Here is a 22,244-nt window from a genome sequence, read left to right as displayed (position 1 = left end):
TAGTTGAATGCTTAACCTCTATGCAACCAAGACCTTCAAGTAGTTAGTAAATCCAACCCACCATCATTTAGTGAATTTAGACTCCAAACAGCACTGGAGGACAGAGCCCACCTGCTCCACGGGGGCACCAGGAGGTAAATCTTTTCAGAAGCAGCCAGCCACATTTCCCCCCGTAGTAGCTTCAAATTGTAACCTTTTGGTTAAATACTTTAAGCACTATACCACTATAGCTCCTTCACTGAATTCTAAACCCCCTACCCTTGGGTTGGCCCCAATTCATGGCAGCCCTCCGCTGGGCTTCGAGGCTGTGCAAACTGCTTCACCTTTTTCCTGCAGTCACTGGTGGGATTCAGCACCAGAACTTTTGGTTAGCAGCCCAAGATGCAGTCATTACAAAAATCATACAGACCTTTTAATCATCATCACACGCAATCATAAATTAATTTCTGTCCTTCCGTGCACCTTCAAGGTGGCATATGCTCTTGCAATTTGAGCACCTGCCCAGGAGGCACCATTCCAATGAGCTGAGGTTGCATGAGAAATAGTGCTGTTGATAGCTCCTTACCCCTCATTGTTCATGCGTCTCCCCACTGGCTGAGATTTAGTCTCATCTGGGGGGAGGACTGCTCAGACTGAGTCATTTAAATATCCTCCGTGGTATGGCAATGCATCATGGCGTCCTCGGGAACTGGGCTGTCATGTGGAGGAGCTTTGACTGAAGTCTTAACTACTTGGGCTTTAAGTTAGCAGTGGTGCCCTGCTGTAGGGGAAAGAACCCCGTTCATCAAATCCATCGCTAGGGGTGTTTTCATCATTCTGTTCCAGCTCATAGTGCAAATCCTGTTCTTTGCAGGGCTTAGAATCAGGTTTAACTGTGGTCAATGACATGAGATCAGGAGTGATCCAAAGTTTTAAAATGTGGGTGAACAGAAAAGTTGTAAGTAGGATCTCTGGACACAGAAGAAGCATAGTGAGCCTTGTTGGAAGTTGTAGGAGGCTGGGGCTCTGCCAGGATTGTGGGGGGCAATGTATGCCCCAAGTGGTGTCACTGTGTTATTCTGTTGTACACAGGATGTGACGAGGTGAGGGCTGACTCAAAGACATCTAACATTAACCTATATCTCCTAAAAACACATGATGAGTTCCACAGGGACAGGGACATTCCCAGCACTGGGTCTAGAGCTTGAGAGCAGATGTCTAGAGGATGTACTCAGTAAGAGTTTCTTGAATGAAGGAAGAAATAGGCATCACATTCACGATGCAGTGCCCCATGTCCCTCTTACGTTTGAGCTGGGGCTTTATAATTAGAACAGTGACTACTACAAAGTGCTTTTTGAGCCTGAAACAATCGTAGATGCCCTGACTCACTCTTCTTGATTCCTGAATGCTTCTGAGGAAGGCGCAGCTGTTTAATACTACTTCTGTTTCAGAATGCTTCTTTTAAGTGAGGATGGACTTTGCCTCACACACTGTGGGTATGTGATCAGGAAGGCCAGGCTCGGAGAAGGAGAGCATTCTTGGTAAAGTATTCATCAAGAAAGGAAGATCCTCGGTGAAACGGGGTGTGTGTGTGTGTGTGTGTGTGTGTGTGTGTGTAGTGAAGCTGAGCAAGCTGTAACTGTTAACAACCTCAATTTCTTCACCAGCTATCATTGTGCTGCCAATCAGCCCAGCGGTAAGAGACTTTGTCTTCTTGATGTTGAGCTTCAATCCATAGTGAAGACTACAGTCGACTTTTTGCAGCACAGGCTTCAGATCTTCGTCAGTTTTAGCAAGCAAGATTGTGTCATTGGCATAAAGCAGGTTGTTATGAGTCTTCCTCCAACCCTTTCATAAAGCATTCCTTTTCATAAAGCCCAGTCTCCTGAATAATCTGTTCTGCATATAGATTGAAAAGATATGGAGATAGGTTGCATCCCTGACACATTCTCTTCCTGATTTTGAACCATGTAGTGTTTCCCTGCTCTCTTTTGAGCTTTGCACAAAATTATAAAACACATTCAAATACTACCACATTTTATTTACATTGTATGATGTTGCTGTTGTCATGTGAAACCCGTATCTAGACCAAGAAGCTGTTGTGCAGACAGAGCAAGGGAATACTGCATGGTTTAAAATTAAGAAAGCTGTGCATCAGTGTTGTAGCCTTTCTCCATACCTATTCAATCTGAGCAAATGATTCAAGAATTTCTGTGAGGAGCAATGTGCATCCAGAATGGAGGAAGAGTTTCCTCAACCTTTGCTATGCACATGACATAACCTTGCGTGTGAGGGGGGCCTTGAAAATGAGGAGCATTTGAAGCACTTGCTGCAGAAAATCCAACATTGCAACCTTCAGTATGGGTTGTATCTCAATGTCAAGAAAACAAACATATTCACCACAGAGTTGATAGGAAACATAATGATAGAGAAAAGATTGAAACTGTCAGGGACTTCATCTTACTTGGACCTAAAATCAATACCATATGATACCAGAAGTCAGGAGATCAGGAGGCCTACTGAAGTCAGGGACCTCTCCAAAGTATTGAGGAACAATGATGTCAGCTTGAGATCTAAAGAATGCTTTATTCAGACCATGTTCTTTTTAATCTCTTGCCATGCATCTGAGAGCTAGACAATGACCACGAAGAATTGATGCCTTTAAACTGTAATGTTAGAGAGGAGTACTGACTATCCTAGGGCCTGCCAAGAGAATAAACATATATGTCTTGGAAAAGGCGCAGCTAGTTTGCTCCTTGGAGGCAAGGATGGTGAAGCTTTATCTCACCACTTTGGGGTATGTTCCTTCGAGAGGAGCATCATGCTTGGGAAGGGGGAGAGATAGATGAGGACAGGAAGATCCTCAACCACGTGGATTGACATAGTGATTGCAGCAATGGGCCTGAGTGTATCAAAAATGCTGAGGATGGGACAGGATAGGACAGGGTTTAAATCTGCTGTTCACAGGGTCGCTGTTCATATGGGTGATACTTGGCTGATGGAGCCTAACAGCAACAACATACTGCCTTGAAGTGTTTGTTTTATGAGACCTTTTAATTTGATATGGAGTTCTGGTGGTGCAACAGTTAAGCCCTTGGTTGCTACCCAATAGGTCAGCAGGCCAATCTCATTCAGCCACTCCATGGGAGAAAGACCTGTGATCAGCTTCTCGAAAAATCTATAGAAAACCCTAAGGTCCACTTCTCCTATGTCCTGTCAGGTTGCTGTAAATTGAGAACCAGATAATGGAATCTAACAAGAATGTGTAGAGGTAGACAATTCTTTTTTTAAATTATTCAGTGTTCCTTTGTATTCAAAGACCACAATTCATGTATTTGTTTATCCTCGTGCTCATATCATTTAGATTGTTTTCAGTTGCTTATTAAGTGACCTTTGGTGCAATGAGCATGAGCACAGTAACTAGAGTTTCCATGGAGCACACCCCTGGATAAAAAATCCTGGTGGCTCAGTGCATCAGAAATGGAACGACTAGTCCAGAGATTACCAGTTCAAACCCGCCAGAAGCTCTTCCAGAGAAAGATGAGGCAGTGTGCTTACAGCCTTGGAAACCCTATGGGGCAGTTTTGTCTGCTCTGAAAAGTCATGGGATCAACTCAGTAGGGCAGCCGGGAGTGGGGAGTGGGGCTTCTTCTGGACACAGAACTGCTGAGTGTGTGAATTTTTCAACATTCTTCTCCAATATTGAGCAACTAGATTGCTCATAGTTTCCCCAGATGTTTGCTCCAATTTACTTTTCCACCAGAAGTCAAGTTTCTCTGCAATTTCATAAAGCTTTACTATTATCAGATATTTAAGTTTGTTTTCTCTCTTTCCTGTTTTTTTTTAATTTATTTTATTTCATTATTTTTTGTGTGTACAGTTAAATCAGATCTGACTGGTACAGGAGGAGATTGTTCCTCCTTCTCCAGCAGAGCATCTGGTGGATTTGAACCATGCACCTCTGAGACTGTAGTTGCAGCTTCTTGCCACTAAGCCACCAGAGCTCGCCTCTTTCCTGTGTTTTACATTTTTTTCTCCTTGTTTTGTTAAGGGTCTGATGATGAGTGTATAATATTTCCTTATGTTTTAATTTGTATTTCTAAGTTTATTAATGAATTGGTCATCTTTTCAAGTGTTAATTCATTAACTAGTTTAGTTGCTTGAGTTTCTTGATCTCTTTTTCCCCCCTGTGAAGTGTTTCTCTTTCACCCTCCTTGTTTTATAGATTATATTTTTAGTACAAATTCTTTGTCTGTTTTATATGTTGTAAATAGTTTCTTCTCTGATTGATAAAATTGATTATTGGTAGAATTAATTAGCTGATAGAATTATTGGTCCTGCTGTAAAAATTCTTCTCATGTATGGCTTGTCTTTCAATATCATTTCTGCTTTTTGTCAGACTGAGTGATTATTTAATGGAGTCAAGTTTGTCATGTTTTTCCTTTATGAACCAGAATGCATATACCTGGATTTCTTCTATACCACAAGGTCACGTGGAAACGTATCTATATTTTCTCCTGTATTTTTAAAAGTTTATTTTTCACATTAGGCTTTAAGTTCCTTTAATATCAAGGAGTTGGTGCCTTTAAATCGTGGTGTTAGTGAAGAATATCCCATGGACCACCAGAAGAACGGGCAAATGTCTCCTGGAGGGAGTGCAAGGAGGGTGCTGTTGAGGATGGAGCCTGTTCCTTGGATATGTTGCCAGGAGGCATAAGTCCTTGGAAAAAGACATCACACTTGGAGAAATGAAGGGTCAGCAAAAGAAAGAAAGACCCTCAAAGAGGTGGATTGGCACAGTGACTGCTCCAGTGGGCTTAGGCCTGGCAAAGATGGAGAGGACATGCAGGACAGGGCAAGGTCACCATCTGCTGTTCAAGGTGTCACTGCGAGTTGTAGTTGTCTCGATGAACTTGACAAGAGGAACCACCTTTACAGAAACATACGGCCTTTTGCTCCTCTCAAGCAACAGTTGGTAGGCTTGAACCACTGACCTCTTGGTTAGTTAAGTTCCCTGACTACTGCACAGCAGTTATCAAATTCTAAACTCTTCTCCATGCCTACTGAGAATGTTAATCTAGCCCTAAATCTAACAAAGAACAAAGATGGGCAATGAGAATTCTGGAAGATAAAAAGCTAATCTCAGCTCTTTTATTAACATGCAGGGTCTTCATCTGATGAGAAAAAGCATCCAGGCCTTGCCTGGAAAGGCGGTAACTTGGCATTTCTAAACAACAGCAAATCCTGAAGCAAGTGTATTTGCATCGAGTTGACTCCATCTCAGCGCGACCCTGGAGGACAGTTAGACCTTCCTTGCAGGGTCCCAGGCTTGCTCTTCACAGGAGCAGCCTGTCTCATCTTGCCTGGAATGGCTGGTGAGTTCAGACTGCTGGCTTTTCAGTTAGAACCTGGGTGCTTAACCGCCAGGACTCCTGGAAAGGACACTTGCTGTTACTGCTATTGTTCTGTGCCATCAGCTCCTATAAATGTAAACACTGTCATGGCTCCTAGTCAGGTTGAAAATGAAATTTGCTTCCAAGGTCAGCTCCTTGAAACCATGTCTAACACTTTGGGACAGAATGAACGCTCCATGTTCCAGGGCATGATGGGGCGGCCAGGATGCCCTTCTGCTGGAGGGAGGCTCTGAGTTGAGTGCCTGTGGGCCCTCCCTCCTCATGTCTTTCACACCTGTGGCTGCAGATGCTGCTGAAGTTACATCCCAACCCACAAGTCTGCACAGGAAGACAAGTGGGATCACAATTCATCGATCGGCCTGTCCTCTCCCCACCCTTGCCCCATCCCCAGATTTTGACGGCAGCAGAGCCCGCACCTTGGCAGCATTCAGTTCGTGTATTCAAGCTGTCAATTTGCAGAGTTTTTGCCCTAAATCCAGACAGAACGTGGGCTTCAGTGCCACGTTTACCCAGAGCGGCTGTCTTATTTATTACCCGGAGATCAGAATAGCTCTTGGTGGAGGAAACTCTAACTTATCTTGACATACCTCGCAGGCCGTCACAGGAGCCTCTTCCCAGCCCTGATCAACAGCTTTCCCCCTGAAATGGCACAGTGGCTCAGCAAAAAGAAAAAGAAGGGAGGAAACATAGATATGTGTTCATAAAGATGTTTTGATTCACATAATCAGAAGCATAGTCTTGAGACCAAGTCAAGAACGCTGCCCTTGATCTTTGCTGCGGTCTGGCGAAATATCTGCTGAAGAAGTGTTTCTGTTGCCGGCTTGTCTCTGCGTGCACACATCTTTTAACAGGTTGAGAGGGAACGAAAAGCCCAAGATGGAGTGAGTGTGAGGAAAGTGGGTACAACACAGGCAGAAGCTGTATTACTGTCTCAATTTCGGCTCAGAACCCAGCAGAGCTGATCAGCTACAGTTGGATCCCAGGCTGCCAAGAACCATCCACCCAGGTAGCTGGTTTTCTGTAAGATGCTAATTTGCAGGCTGTGAGCATTTACCAATGGCTTTATGAACAACCCTGGTATAAGCCCTCTACAAGGATCCAGTTATTTGGCTGTTGTTATGGGAACAGTGCAATCACGTCCAAATTGGTGTGGTGGCAGGGGACCAAAAAAAGAAGGTGAGCATGGGGTGGGCTGGATTGCTATTTTTGTCCAAATGTGTTCGACTGATCACCTGAACAGAATGGGGACAGCACCCAGACATACAGGGAGGGACACAGGCTCAGTTAGGTGGCTGCCGACTGCAGGTTTTTAAGAGACAAAAATGGTCTTTACTTTCTTTGTGATTTTTAAAAAATAAGCAAACAACTAACAACAACAAAACTTTGCCATTGCAACAACAACCCAATAATTGTGTACCAGGGCAGAAAGTTCAAGGATGACAGTCCAAGATCATATGTCTCTGCCTTTGTCCCACAAGTAGATATATGCTGGACGTAAGTACTTCTGCAATCCCACGGTTTTGATTGAAAAATTGCAAGTGGATTGTTGTTATTGTCCAGGTGGAAGGCAATTATCAACAGTGTTAGGACGAGAAGCTAATTGAAAGTCACAGAGAGCATAGAGGAAGCCAAGCAAGGAAATGGACTTCCTCCTTTAAAATTGAGGCAGCAGCCAAACCCACCACCTGTCAAGACAAATCTGACTCACCTTGACCTCTCTCCAGCTTCTCAGGCTGTAAATCTCTATCAGAGGAAACCACTCATCTTTCTCTGGTGGGTTAGAACAGATGAGCTCGTGGTTAACTCAACATACAAGGTCCCCAGGGCTCCAGTGCTTCTTATAGTCAGGAGACTACATAGGAGACTATAACCCAGCCCACGTTGATTCCAACTCATAGCAACCTGTAATACAAGGCAAAGTTGCCCCACAGAATTTCCATGACTGTAAAACTTTATAAAAGCAGCCAGCCTCATCTTTGTCTCACAGCGTGGCCAACAGTTTCAAACTATTGAACTTTTGGTTAGCCCAAATGCTTCTATTCACTTGTTGTTGTTGTTGTTGTTGTGTGCAGTAAAGTCAGAATTAACTCATAGCTGACCCTCCAGCCAATTTTCAGAAGCAGTAAATTGCACAAGAGGAGATCGCCCGCCCTCCTGCACAGCAGCTGGTAGATTTGAACTGCGTACCTTCTGGATTGCAGTGTGGCTTCCAGAGTTCCCTCCGTGTCACTAGACCTCCTCATTTAATTGTGTTGTTGTTGTTGTAATGTCAATTTGAATGTGGTCCAACTCACAATAAGCTCATCACAGCAGAACAAAGCCCTGTCTGACACAGCTGCAAGGCCCTCACAATCTCTGTTGTGCTGAAGTCCATTGTCATGGTCACTGGGTCATCCCCTTGAGCTCTCCTTTTCTTCACTGACCCTCTACATTTCCAAGCATGATGTCCTTTCCCAGGAACTGACTATATGACATGTTTAATAACTGGAAGAGGTGGTTGTTGTTGTTGTTGTTGTTGTTGTTGTTGTTGTTGTTGTTGGGTTCCACTGAGTCAAGTATGACCCTATGAACAACAGACTTGAACCCTGTCCTATCCTGTGCCATCCTCCTCATCTCGGATGTTCTTAAGCCCATTGCTTCAGTCACTGTTTCAGTCCATCTTATTGAGGATCTTTCTCTCTTTTGCTGAACCTCCACCTTTCCAAACATGATGTTCTTCTCCAAGTAATAGCCTCTCCTAGCAACATGTTCAGTGTGTAAGACAAAAGTTTACCATCCTTGCTTCCAAGGAGCATTCTGGCTTCACTTTCTCCAAGACATATCTATCTGGTTTTTATTTTGGCAGTCCATGCAATATTCAGTACTCTTCTCTAACACCACACTTTCTTATTGTCCAGCTTTCAGATGTAGAGCAAGTCATTGAAAAGCGGTGGCCTGAATCAGGCACACTTTAGTACTCAAGCTGACATCATTGCTCCTTAGTGGTTTAGAGAAGTCCTTGACTTCAGACATTCCCAATGCAATGTCCCCAGATCTCCTGACTGCTGATACCAAGGTAGTCAGTATTTCTTTTTCTTTTTTTGTAATATATTTCCCATAGTCATTTTATGTATGGGCAAATAAACTCCAAAGTAGTTTTCTTTTTATGGATCATATTGTATGTAGAGATGAGTTTGGAGCTCTGGTAGCACACTGCATTATGTGTTTAGGCTGCTAACCAAAGAGCTGAGAGTTTAAATCCACCAGCAGCTCTGTGGGAGAAAGATGAGCAATCTTCTTCTACAAAGATTTGAAACCTCAGAGATGTGATGTTAGGCCACTGTGAGCTGGATCTGCTTATTTGGTTTGGGTTTGTATAAAATTTGGGAGAAGCGACATTACTATGTTAAGCCATCTTAAGAAGAGATATCTTTCCATTTACTTAAATTTAATTTTTGTGGAAAGATATTGAATCCTTAATTAGAAATTTCTAATTTTCTGCTGAGCAGGATAAATTTAAGTAAATAAATCCTCACATAGATGATTTTAGTGAAATGGCAAGATTAAGAATAAGTAGGGGAAAAAACCATAGCTATCCTAGAGAATACATTGATTACCCAAAGCAAAGACAATCAAGCAAACTAGGCATTTAAGCATTAAATGGAGGGTGGGGGGTATAAAACAACCCACAGCCACGAATCAATTCCAACTCACAGCGACCCTGTCAGACGGAGTAGAATTACACATAGAGTTTCTGAGGCTTCTAGAAAGATTCTGTAAACATTTCACAAACATACACAACTTCACGTTTCTCCTAAGGTGTGGTTGGTGGGTGTGAACTCTCAGTCTTGGTTAGCAGCCAAATTCTTTAACCACTGTGCCACCAATGGTTTAACATGAGCTGCCAGGAAACATGAAAATACTGAGTAAAAGAAATAATTGCAATGTAAAACTATATTCTAAAGAAACTATCACATGAAATTGAGGGCAATGTACTTATAACTTGTTAGTCAAATTTGTGTCTTCTAGGTTGCAACACCCCCATGATACATCTTCGAGGATATGAACATGTACAGCCAAGCACAATCAATAAGAGTGCATCTAAATTCCAAAATCAATCTCCATAATAGTCTATGTGTTTCCTACTGCCAAAGGGGCCCTTTAGAGTAGTGAGAGAAGATCTTCACCCTGAAACCCACAGCGTCCCTTTTCAGCAGGAAGTAGCTAAGAGAATACGCCATCCCCTTTTCCTTATGACTCAGGGTGAAGTCTCTCTCAGGGAGGAGTGATAGGGAATGGCAAAGGACACACTGACAAAGAAGATTAATCAGAACTGGCTTTGACAAGCACTGTGGCATTTGGACAAGAACAAACTGGGAGGAGGGTAGAGAGAATAGTGCAACAATGAATGAGTGGAAGCCCAAAATCTCTGTAAATGTTTATGAAAATTAATAAAATATAATTATAGAAAAAAAAAAATAAACACTCTCACACAGAAAAGGACGAGGAGGGTTCCTAATCATAGATATCCCTGTCTTTCCACTCAGAGGTAAAGGATGAGCACCAACAAAAGGGAGACTGTATTCTAGTGATGTAATAAGATGCAAGAAGCAAGAAAAAAAAATGTTAAATATTGTTTTAGATGTCCTGTCCTGCTCTAACAGAAATGTCCCAAGTGGATGCCTTCAACAAACAGAAACATATTCTCTCACAGTTTGAGAGTCTTGAATCTGAATTCTGAGTGTTGACTCCAGGTGAGGTCTTCCTCTCTGCCGGCTCACGGTTTACTTGTCTTCTGTCTGCATTTGTGGGCCCAACATTCCTTGGCAATCTCCAGGTGTCTTGGCAACAATCTTACCCTGGGCCTATGAGGTTCCCAGCACAAAGACCTTAAGTCCAAAGGATGAGCTCTTCTGCCTTCTTCTTCATTGGTGACAGAAGGTCTCTTTCTTCTCTGCTAAAGTTTAATCTTTTTTATATCTCAAGATACATTCTTTCATTGTATCCTTCTTACTTAACATAATTTCCTCTAATACTGCCTCTTTGACATCCTATTGTTATTATGTGTCAGCTACTCCTCTACAACTCACAAAAACCTACAAACAACAAATCGAGACATTGCCATCTTCCCAATCTCCAACATGCTCAAGTTCATTGTTGTAGTCACTGTCAGTCTCCTTGAGGTGCTTCCTCTTTTCTGACCCTCTCTCTACCTTTCCAAGCATGTTGTCTTTTCGCAAGGACTGTCACCTCCTGACAACATGAAGATTCACCAGCCGTGCCTCAAAGGAGCACCCGAGTTGCACTTCTGCCAAGGTAGATTTTTGTTACCATTGTTCTTTCGGCAACCAATGGTCTGTAAAATTCTCTTCACCAACACTGCAATTTAAAGATATGAATTCTTTGATTTTCCTTGTTCATAGCCCAATTTTTTCATGACTATAAAGCAACTTAAAATACCATGCCTTAGGTAAGACATCTTAGTCTTAAAACTTACATTGTTGCTGTTTAGAACTTTAGAGAGGTCCTTGACAGCAGATTTCTCCAATGTGACATGCCTTTTGGTTTGTTGCCTGCTGCTACCCTGGGTATTGGTTTTGGATCCAGGTAGAATGAAATCATTGACAACTTCAATTTTTTTCTCTATTTATCATGATGTTATTTACTGGCCCAGTAGTGAGGATTTTTCTTTTCTTATTGTTGAGATATATGATCTATACTGAAGTCTGTGGTCTTTGACCTTCTGTAGCAATTGCTTCAAGTCTTCTTTACTTTCTGCAAGGAAAGTTGTGTCATCTGCATAAAGCAGATTATTGATGAGTCGTGCTCCAATCTTGATGCCATGTTCTTCTTCATTTATTCCAGCTTCTCCATATAATCCAGCTTCTCGTATGATTAGTTCTGTTCAAAGATTGAATAAACATGGGGAAAGATACAACCCTGACTGACATGCAGCTTTCTTGATTTTAAACTATGCAGTGTTCCCTGTTTTGTTTGAACAACTACTTCTTAGTGTAATTGTACTGTTTTCTCGTGAGCATGGTTAAGTGTTCTAGAATTCCCACCATTCTTAACATTATCTTTTATTTATTATGTTACACACAATTGACTACCCTTACATAATCAATAACATTGCGTCACAGAGGTGAGGATCTACAGCACATAGGATAATTACATCAATCATTAAACTGGGGACTGTGGCCAAGCCAACTGGACACATATCAGTAGAGATACAATCCAATCCATAATCAATTTATTGATACATCTAATTAGCTATTGGCTTTAAAACAGTTATCTTTATGTTTACAAATGAAAGACCTGAACGTCCCTACATAGAAAAAATATGGAATGGCAAAGAAGAGCTAGAGGGTGTTTTTTTTAAATAAAATTTTATTTTATACTGGTTTATTTACAAAGTTCGTATACATTGTTTTTCACACCAGATCTTTTCCATTTCCTTTACCCACCCCATAGCTAGAGTTTGTTAAGACTTTTTTTTTTCTTGCTGTGGGAAGAACAAAGATGTGGCGTAACTTGGGACTTTTGAGAAAAAACATGAAAGGATGCATTGAAAAATTCAAGAATGACAAAGAAAGCACAGGAATATAAGCCATCATTACCAATAGAGCAGAAGAAAGAAAAAGGTGTAAAGAAGGTATTATCAATCCACAGGCGTCACAGAAGCTGGGGGTGGGGGTGGGGCAGGGGAATGCAAACAGAACACAGCAAATAGAAAACCCAAAATCAGACAGTAGAATTAAATCTAGCAAATCCGTAATCACAATAAATGTAATTGTATTAAACTCAGCTGTTGAATATCAAATTGGGCTTAAAATACAGTTATATGCCTCTTTTAAAAGCCATAGTTAAAGCCAAATGACTGAGAAAGGTTAAAATGAAAAGGTTGCTTTTATGTTAATTCCTTGCTCAAACAGACCTCAGAGATTCTGCAGCTTCCATTCTGGAACAGTCATAAAGCGGTCACCCTAATAAATTGAGTCACAATTTTTTTTTCCCTAGTCATATGAAAAGGAAGCTTTGATGGCCTAGTGGGTAAAGAGCTTTGTTATCAACTCACAGTAACATGGTTTGAATCCACCATCTGCTCCTTGGGAGAAAAATGGTGGAGAAAAATCCTCTCATGGGATTTATGCTGTTTGTTGTTATGTACCATCAAGTTAGAGTCAACTCATAGCTGACCTCTTCAGCCAGTTTTCAGAGATTGTAAAGCGCATGGAAGGATATTGCCCATCATTCTTTCAAGGAGCATCTAGTGCCTTTGGATTGGGGGTGTAATTCCTTACCACCAGGTGACCACTAGGTTGTAAATCACTCTTGTGTGATTTACAGCCTCTGAAATCTTAATGGTGTGTCAACTGCATGCTGGGTCTGGCTTGATGGCAGGAAGAAAGACCGTGTGAAGAATGAGGCATCATTTGGAAAAAGACATTTATTAACAGCCTGTGGTGTGCTGATGGCCTTGCCTGCTAAAATTGAAGAAGATTTTAAATACTAATTAAGCTCAAAGACTATATGTAGTTTTCTGTATAGGTTATACCTCAGTGTGAACAAAATAAAAATCTTCACAACTGGACTAACACAACATCATGACAAAGAAATAAAAGATTGAAGTTATTAATAATTTCATTTTACTTAGATCCACAGTCAACATTTGTGGAAGCAGCAACAATGACATCAAACCATGCTTTGCACTGGGCAAGTCAGCTTCCAAAGAGTCCATTAAAGTGTTAAAAAACAAATGTATCACTTTGAGAACTAAGGTGTACCTGATCTAATCATGGGATGTTTGATTGCCTCTTGTGTGTGCAAAAGCTGAGCACCGAATAAGGAAGACTGGAGAAGATTTGACACCTTTTAATTATGGAATTGGCAAAGAATATTCAATACACTATGGCCTGCCAGAACAAACAATTCTTTCTTGGAAGGACTACAGTCAGAATGCTCCTTAGAATTGAAGATGGCAAGACTTCATCTCACCTATTTTGGACATGTTATAAGGAGGGATCAGTTCCTGAAGAAAAGACACCATGCTTGGTAAAGCGGAGGACTAGCAAAAAAGAGGAAGACCCTTTATAAGATGACTGACATGGTGGCTATTAAGAAGAACTCAGACACAGCAGAAATAGTCAAGATGGTGCAGGACTGGGCAGTGTATCTTTATGTGGTACACGATGACCTCACTACATGTTAGAACTCACTGACAACATCTAACAACAACCAATCACAAGCTGTTTTCAGTCAGATCCCCAACAACCTGAACCCCCTTTCTGAGTTGGAGAAGAAAAATATTTGCTTGCCGACCAGACTACACCCTTGCTACATAACATAATTAGGACCCCTTGCACCTACTATACTTAGAAAGGCTTTGATGTCCATTTTGTTTTTCCTCCATTCCTTTCAGTAACTGAGAACTAAAGTCTTGGCGTCAAGGAGATCAGACTATCAGATCAGAGGCCACCACTGTGGGATTGTGCACCAGTTGAGGGGTATGGGTTAAGTGCAGGTTTCTTCAGAAGTTCATTGAGAAGTCCAGACAAAGTGCACCAGTGGTGCAGCTGTCTTTCTCAGCTGATATGAGAATAATTAATTACACAGAAATTCCTTTCCCTGGAGGTTAATTTGCTTGGGCTGACAGGCACGTACATACACAGATACGTCTTATGCCACAGACAAGTAGAGCTTTATTTAGCACATTTTATTTATATCTTCAGTGAGTTCATTCCTGAGAACTAGAGGACAAGAAAGACGAGACAGTTCAGGAAGGCAAGAAGCAAAGGGGGGTTTTTTTTTCATGATTTTTTTAACAAAAGGAAGAGAAGATCAATGTCATGAATCAAAAGTTTACTTTCATTATGGATTGAACTATGTTCCCCCTGCCCCCATATGTGTTTCCTTGGCTGTGCTATGATTCCCAGGGCGATGTAATGATGCAATCTGGAAGCTGTGCAATGATGTGGTCTGGAAGCTGTGTAATGATGTAACATTGAGCGTTATGTATTGGTGCACTTTTGGCAGCTATAGAATGACGTGCTCAGCCAATCAGTTGTAAGGGAATGCAACATGCATCTTCTCCTTCTTGCTGATGGCCGTTGAGTTGAGCATGACTCATAGTGACTCAATGAACAAAAGACCTAATGCTTTTCCATAACTATCATTTCTCCAAGTTTATAGAGTTTCCATAGGCATGTGGTTTAGGAAGTGGATGCCACTCCGCTTCCAAATTTGTTTTACAACTGGGAGCTCCACAAAATACTGTCCACATTTGGAGACCATTACGGAATTTGATACCCCGGTGGCACAAGGTTCAGCATCACAGCAAACCCAGACTACCTTAGTACAGCAAATTGACAAAGAGTGATGCACAAAGGAGAAGACTATTCCAACAGATATAACACTACTCTCACTTAGCAGTGGTGTTGAATACAACTCATAGCAACCGAATGAAGAAAAGACCTGAACTCTGTGCTATTATTAACATCATTTCTGTATGATTATAGGGTTTTTAGAGTTTCCGGAAGCATCTGTTTTAGGAAATGGATACCATTCCTGCTTCCAAACCTTAATCAGTCTGGAAGCTCCTCCAAACACTGTCCATGATGGGCAACCATTATGGCATTTGACATGACCATGGCACAGTGTTCAGCAGCATAGCACCTCCAAGTTATTCAGTACAGCATGTAGACAAACAACTGTTGCACCACTAAAAGAATGTTCATTCTAAAATAAACGAATGAATCAATCAATTAATTAATTCCTTGTTGGCCAAAAGTGACCAAAGGCCAACTATACCCACTTATGGAGGAGAAAAAAACCCCAATATCACAAATCAAACACAACCCAAAACTTTCCTTATGTGACCACCATCAAGACACGAGTAACCAGCTTCCAGAACAGAACCACTGCTCAGGAACTTCCAGCCATCAGGCCACCATAAGGTGTATTAAAAAAAATTAAAATTAGTTATGTCTCTCTAAAATATGTGTCACCTTGATCAGGCCTTGATTCACAGTGGTTTGGCAGGTTTTTAATGAATATATTCAGGTCCAAATCCTGATTCCATATAAAGGAGTTTTCTTGGTGTGGCCTATATTACCTTTAATCTTATAAGTCACAGAAATAAAAGATGAGGGGCCTCTATACCATCAAGGAAGCAGAGCCAAGAGCCAAGTATGTTCTTTGGTCCCAGGGTTCCTGTGCTGAGAACCTCCTAGATTGAGGCTGAGACACATGGAGATCTCCAAGGAACACTGAGTCCACAGATCTTTGAAAGGAAACAAAGACCTTCCTCCAGAGCAAACAAAAGAGAGAAAGCCTTGAAACAGAAAGGATTTCTTTAGAATCAAGAGAACTTTTTGCCTATACTTTCCACCACTTATGTAAAACCAAGATAAAGCTATCAAGTGAGAGGAAATTACTCCTGATAACTGCCTTGCAAGTACTCTCTATATTAGCAGTCTGTATTATGGGTTGGTCGCAGCCTCGCTTCAGCCTAGCTCTCAGGGGGTGTTAGCTCAGGCTCCCAGAACTCTGAGTCACCAGCCTGCCGGTTTTATCATGGCCATGGTAATATTCATCATTGCTACCAATAAGCTAGGCAATGAATAAAGACAATCAAAGAAGAATTGATGCCTTTGGATTGTGGTGTTGGCAAAAGAGTATTGAATATACTGTTGACTGCCAAGATAATCTATTTTAGAAGAAATACAGAGTGTTCCTTGAAAGCAAGGATGATGAGACTCCTTCTCACCTACTTCAGACATGTGGTAGTCTGTTCATAGAAAAATGTGCAGCTTTGGAAGCCCTCTGGTCAGTTCTACTCTGTCCTGTGGGGGTCACTATGAGTCAGAATAAACTCAATAGGAGTGGACTTGGTTTTGTTTATTGTTGGTTAATGTGTGTGTGTGTGTGTGATTGTGGATCCAAATAAGATAAAACCACTGACAATTTCATCTTTTCTCAGTCATGATGCTGCTTATCAATCCAGTGATAAGGACTTTTGTTGTATTGAAAGCTGTAGTCTTCAATCTTCTGCAGAAGCCTTTCAAGTGCTCCCCACTTCCAGCAAGAAAGATTGTATCATCTGCATAACATAGGTTGTTGATGAATCTTCCTCCAATCCAGATCTCACATTCTTCTTCATAGAGTCAAGCTTCTCAAATGATTTCTCAGCATACAGATTGAATAGGTACGGAGAACGGATACAACCCTCACATACAGCTTTTCTAATTTTAAGCTATACCATGATCCCTTGCTCTGTTTGGAAAACAGTTTCTTGTCTATATATATGTTTCATATAAGCATAATTAAGTGTTCTGGGATCTCCATTCTTCTCAGTGTTAGCCATAGTTTGTTAAAAGCCACACAGTTAAATGCCTTTGCACTGTCAATAAAACACAAATAGATATTCTTCTGGAATTCTGTGTTTTCAATCAGCATCTATCTGACATTAGCAATGATATCCCTGGTGACCTGACCTCTTAAAAAATCACAATCAGCACCCCTGGTGCCAGCAGTCAAAGGATGAAGAGATGTACTGCATTGGGAAAGTCCTCTTTCAAAGTCCTCTCCAAAATTCTGAGGAACAATGATGTTAGTTTGAAGACTAACATGTGCTTATTCAGGCCACGGTCATTTCAATCACTTGGTATGCCTCTGAGATCTAGACAGCGAATAAAGATGGCAGAAGAAAAATTGAAGCCTTTAAGGTATTGGAGGAAAGTACTGAAAAGCCCATGGACTGCCAAAATAAAAAACAGATTGGAAAAAGTACAGCCAAAATGCTCCTTGGAGGAAGGATGGTGAAGCTTCATCTCACGTGCTTTGGGCATGTTGCTAGGAGAGGCTATTCCTTGGAAAAGGACATCACGCTTGGAAAGGCAAAGGGTCAGTGAAAGATTGACGGTGACTGCAGCAATGGCTCAAGTGTGTCAGAGATGATGACGACAAGATGATGAGAACAGGACAAGGTTCAGATCTCTTGTTCACAGGGTCACTGTAAGTTATGCTCAACACAACGGCATCTAACAACAGCAGCAGAAGCACTATGTATGATTGATTTATCTGTACGATTCACTCATTCTGCTTCTAGATCAGTGAACCAAAATGTAGAGAGGAGGAGACTACCTACAGAAGTGCACAAAGAAATGAAGGGTCAGTGGGAATTAAACCCAATTCTGGGTGCTTCCAACACCTAAGTTCGTGTTATAGCCTCAAGAGTTATAAGGATAAGAGGTAAAGCAGGGAGCTCTGGTAGCCTAGTGGCAAGAAGCTGTTCTACAATCCCAGAGGTACACAGTTCAAATCCACCAGATGCTCTGCTGGAGAAGGAGGGGCAATCTCCTCCTGTACCAGTCAGATCTGATTTGATGGTGTACACACACACACACACACACACACTCTAATACAATTTTTTCAAAAGAATAAAGAATTAGGGACAATGCAAGTTGGAGGCTTAACCTCATGCCCAACACAAACAGGGCCAAGTAACTAGCAGGTAAAACTAGATAGTGCCCACCTGATGGTTCTGGTTAAGATCATAATCTTAAGTTCACAAATATAGTGAGAGAAAAATGTAAAGCAGAAGTCAAAATAAAAAATGGACGAGCTTTAGTGGTCTGATAGAGACTGGTGGACTACGTGGCGGTCCTTAGACACCTGACAAGCCTGGAATTGAGCCCATCCCCAAGGATCACCTTACAGCCAAATAACAGACATGACCACAAAGTGAAAGAGATCACCTGAGAAGAAGGTACCCCTGAACCATCACCATGTGACATCACAATGGCAGCGTCTGGCCCAGGGCAAAGCTCAGAGGCAGGAAGGACAAGAAAGATGAGGGAGCTGAGCGCTACACACTGAGGGCATCACAACCAATGTCATGAAACAAGATGCATGCAGATCGGAGACGGAAGTGAACGTGCTCTGTAAACTTTCCTCTCCGACCATACTGAAAAAGAAATAAAACCCTGAAAACCCAAAGCCCGTTCAGCCAGACCTCCCAGTTTCCCCATACAATAGCTATCTTAATGAAATCTCAAGTTCATTCACTCTGAGAACCTCTTAAAAGGAAAAGCACCTACATTTCCAATTCAAGTCTAGATAGAGAGGATTAGGGTAACCAGATGCTTCTCCCAGGAGCGAGTGTTAGGTAATAGAAACACTCACTTAATTCTTCAGCAAAAACCTTTCCAACTTCACAACAGAGGCTTTGTTTTCACTGCAACTGCCAAGAAGTGGGGAGTCATTGTTTGTGGGGTTCAGGATGGCGTGACTGGGTAGCCCTGAGGGTGGTGCCATCTGTGGTCAAGAGTCCAGCCCTCCACCACCCTTCCCCTGCTGACTTTGTGACTGCTGCTACTTGTTTTCTGGTGACTCCGATTCCTGGAACCCTCGTGTATGTCAGCAGAGCAGCTCTATAATGCTAAATCACACTCACCAGAACTCATTTTTGTTTTAGTATAGTATGTACTTTCAACAGGCTATTAGAAGGGACCAGCCCCTGAGGAAGGATATCATACTTGAAGAAGTGGAAGGTCCGTGGGAAAGAGGAAGACCCTCAATGAGATAGATGGAATGGGTGCACTGTAGGCTCCAACACTGCAGCCGCTGTGAGGAGGGTCCAGACCTGGAGGTGGCGTGAGTTGGAACCAACCTAACAGTACCTAAGAGCTAAATATGACCATAAGGAATGAGCCGTGGTAGCACAGTGGCTTAAGCACTCTATTACTGACCGAAAGGCTGGCTGTTCAAATCCATCCACTGCTCCCAGGGAAGCGTGCTGCTCTGTCCTATAAGGGGGCACCACAATCAATTTAATGGCAGTGGGTTTGGTTTTTCTTTGCTTCTAAGGATCTCTGTGGGCTCAGTCGTCAAGCGTTCAACTGCTCACAGAAAGATCACTGTTTCGAGCCCATCAGCTGCTCTTCAGGAAAACACTGAAGCAGTCTGCTTCCATTAAGACTTCCAGCCTTGAAAGCCCTACAGAGCAATTCCACTCTGTCCTCTGTGGTGTCTATGCATTGGAATCAACTCAATGATGGATTGATTGGGTTGCATTCACCCCATAATGAGTTCTAGGGGAGCAGCGGTTAAGGGCTTGGCTGACAACTTAAAGGTCAGCAGTTGGAAAACCCTCGTTATGTCACAGGAGACAGCTGTCAGTCTCCTTCCACAAAGATTTGCAGGCTTAGGAACCCTCTAAGGCAGTTCTACCTTGTCCTGCAGGCAAGCACATCTCATCCTCACTCCCAACACCTGCTTTCATTCCAGTGGGGATGTGGGCCCTGGAGTACCAGCCCCGCTGATGCTTCCAGAGACTCCAGCTAGATGGGTTTCTTTATAGACTCCTTTTTATGGTTAAATTCTAATCCAAACTGAACACTATACCCTTGTCATACCAGAAGCAAGAAAGCCATCAAAGACCACTGTTGGGTCAAAGGGACTTAAGATCAAATTTAATTAAGTTTCCTCTGGTTAAAGATGGACAATTTAAACTTCATAAAGGATAATAATGTGAATGGATAGACACAAACCAAGTTGTTCATATGTTTATAATGTTGTTATGTGCCATCAAGTGGTTCCAGCTCTGTGGCCCCCATGGACAAGGAAACAGAACAATGCCCAGTCATGTACCATCCTCTGTCTCTGTGCGTTTGAGCCCACGGCGCAGCCACCATGTCGGTCCACCTCTGTGGATGTCTTCCTTCTTTTTGCTGCCCACCTACTTTACCAAGCATAGTGTCCATCTCCAGGACATACAAAGTCTCCCTATCCTCATTTCTAAAGAGCTTCTGGATGCTTTCGTTTCTTCCAAAACAGAATTTTTCATTCTTCTGACAACAATAGTATATTCCACGTGCTTTGCCAACTCCATAATTCAATGGCATCAGAATTTTCTTTTTATTGGATACACAATCAATATGGACTACCTCTCGATGTCAAGAAAACATTCTCACCATTACAATGGTACACATCATGACAAATGGGGAAAAGATTGAAACTGTCAACAACTTCATCTTATTTGGATCCACAGTCAATACCCTTGGTACCAGCAGGCAGGAGATCAGGAGACACATTGCACAGAGAAAGCCTACAGTCAGGGACCTCTCCAAATTACTAAGGAGCAATGGTGTGAGTTTGAGGACTAAGATTCACCTGATTCATGCCAGGCTCTTTTCATTCCCTTGGTGTGCATCTAACCACATAAGGACAACGGAAGAAGAATTTGAATTTGGGTATTGGGAAGAGTGCTGAATATCCCCCATGGACCACCAAACAACATCTACGTCTTGGAGAAAGTACAGCCAGAGTGCTTTTTGATGGCAAGGATGACAATTTAGTCTTGCATATTTTGCACATGTTAGGAGAGGCTATTCCTCGGAGATGGACATCATGCTTGGAAAGGTGGAGGGTCGGTGAAAGAGAGGAAGACCTTCAACAAGACAGATTGCCACAGTGACTGCAGCAGTGGGTCAAGTTTGTCAGAGATGATGGGGATGGCGCAGAATAGGACTGGGCTCAAATCTGCTATTTCATAGGGTTGCTATGAGTCATACTCAACTCGATGGCACCTAACAACAGCAACACCACAATCAATGTCCATTGAAACAGCTGTTAAATTATGTGTTTCATGGGGAAATCTGCTGCCAAAAAAACAACCCAAAAAACCCAAAACCCATTTAAAATGTTGAAAATCAAAGGTGTCACTTTGAAGACCAGGTGTACCTGACCTAACTCATATTCTCAGTGTGCCCAGTTCAAGTCCACTGCCGTCAAGTTTGTTCTTACTCACAGTGACTCTGAAGGACAGAGTGGAACACTCCGTTTAGTGCTTCCACGGATGCACTCTGCTTCCTTTGTTGTAATTTGAGTGAAAGTGTACAAAGCAAGTTGGTTTTCCATTCACCCATTCTACTGCATTTTGGTTTATGACATTAATTATAGTACCTACATTGTAACTGACCTCTTCCTGCTTCCCTGTGATTCTGACTTCCAGTAATCCTTCACTTGTTACAGCTTTCTCCCTCCAGGCAACAGACACGTTTAAACCAATAATTGTTGGCCAGTAGTCTAGAGCTTTATCCAATGTGCCACCAGGGGTCTTTTTCTTCATCCTTGTTGCTGTTGGGTGCCATCAAATCTGTCTCTACTTGTGTGTAAAAAACAGACCGAACCTCTGCCCACCTGCATCATCTTTACAGTCACTGCGATGCTTGAACCCATGGCTGTTTCACAGATACGATGTCCTTCAGAGACTGGGCTCTTCTGACAAAGTGTCCAAAAGATGTGGCAGAAAGTTTCACAATCTTTGCTTATAAGGGGTACTCTGGCTGCAATTCTTCCAAGAAGATTTGTTTGTCTAATGTAATTATTTTTTTGTGTGTAAAAAAAAAACAACAACAAAAACAAAACCTCTTTTCATGTGTTTTTGATGGTGTTGCAGCCACTAGGTTTTCCCCCCATATTGTTTCAACAATATGCAGTACTGTACCATGAGATTTTGGGGTTATTTTGGGAAATTCCCATCCACCCTGGTGGCACTTGCTGCATGACAGATAATGTAAAGCGACCACAGACATGCTGGAGAGGAGTGTGCAAGTGACATGGCATTTGGGGGGCCCTCATCAGGGGTTCTAATTAAGGGGTCACAAACCCAGTGAAACTGTGCATTCAGAATTTATTGCCATTGAGGATGCTAGAGCCAATTAAAGTATCAGGACGCTCTGGTTTGCCAGGGTAGAAAAGGCCTGGGAGGTAACACTTGTCTGCCGGTCAGTTCCTGCTGATAATAAGTTCTGCTTGACAGTTACCAAGACTTTGATAAATAAAATATGGGGAACAGATGAATTATTA

Source organism: Elephantulus edwardii, unplaced genomic scaffold, assembly GCF_000299155.1.
Source record: "Elephantulus edwardii isolate Elephantulus edwardi_28Jun2011 unplaced genomic scaffold, EleEdw1.0 scaffold00080, whole genome shotgun sequence".
Lineage (NCBI taxonomy): Eukaryota > Metazoa > Chordata > Mammalia > Macroscelidea > Macroscelididae > Elephantulus > Elephantulus edwardii.
The sequence above is the reverse complement of the archived record's forward strand: the minus strand, read 5'-3'. Positions refer to the sequence as shown.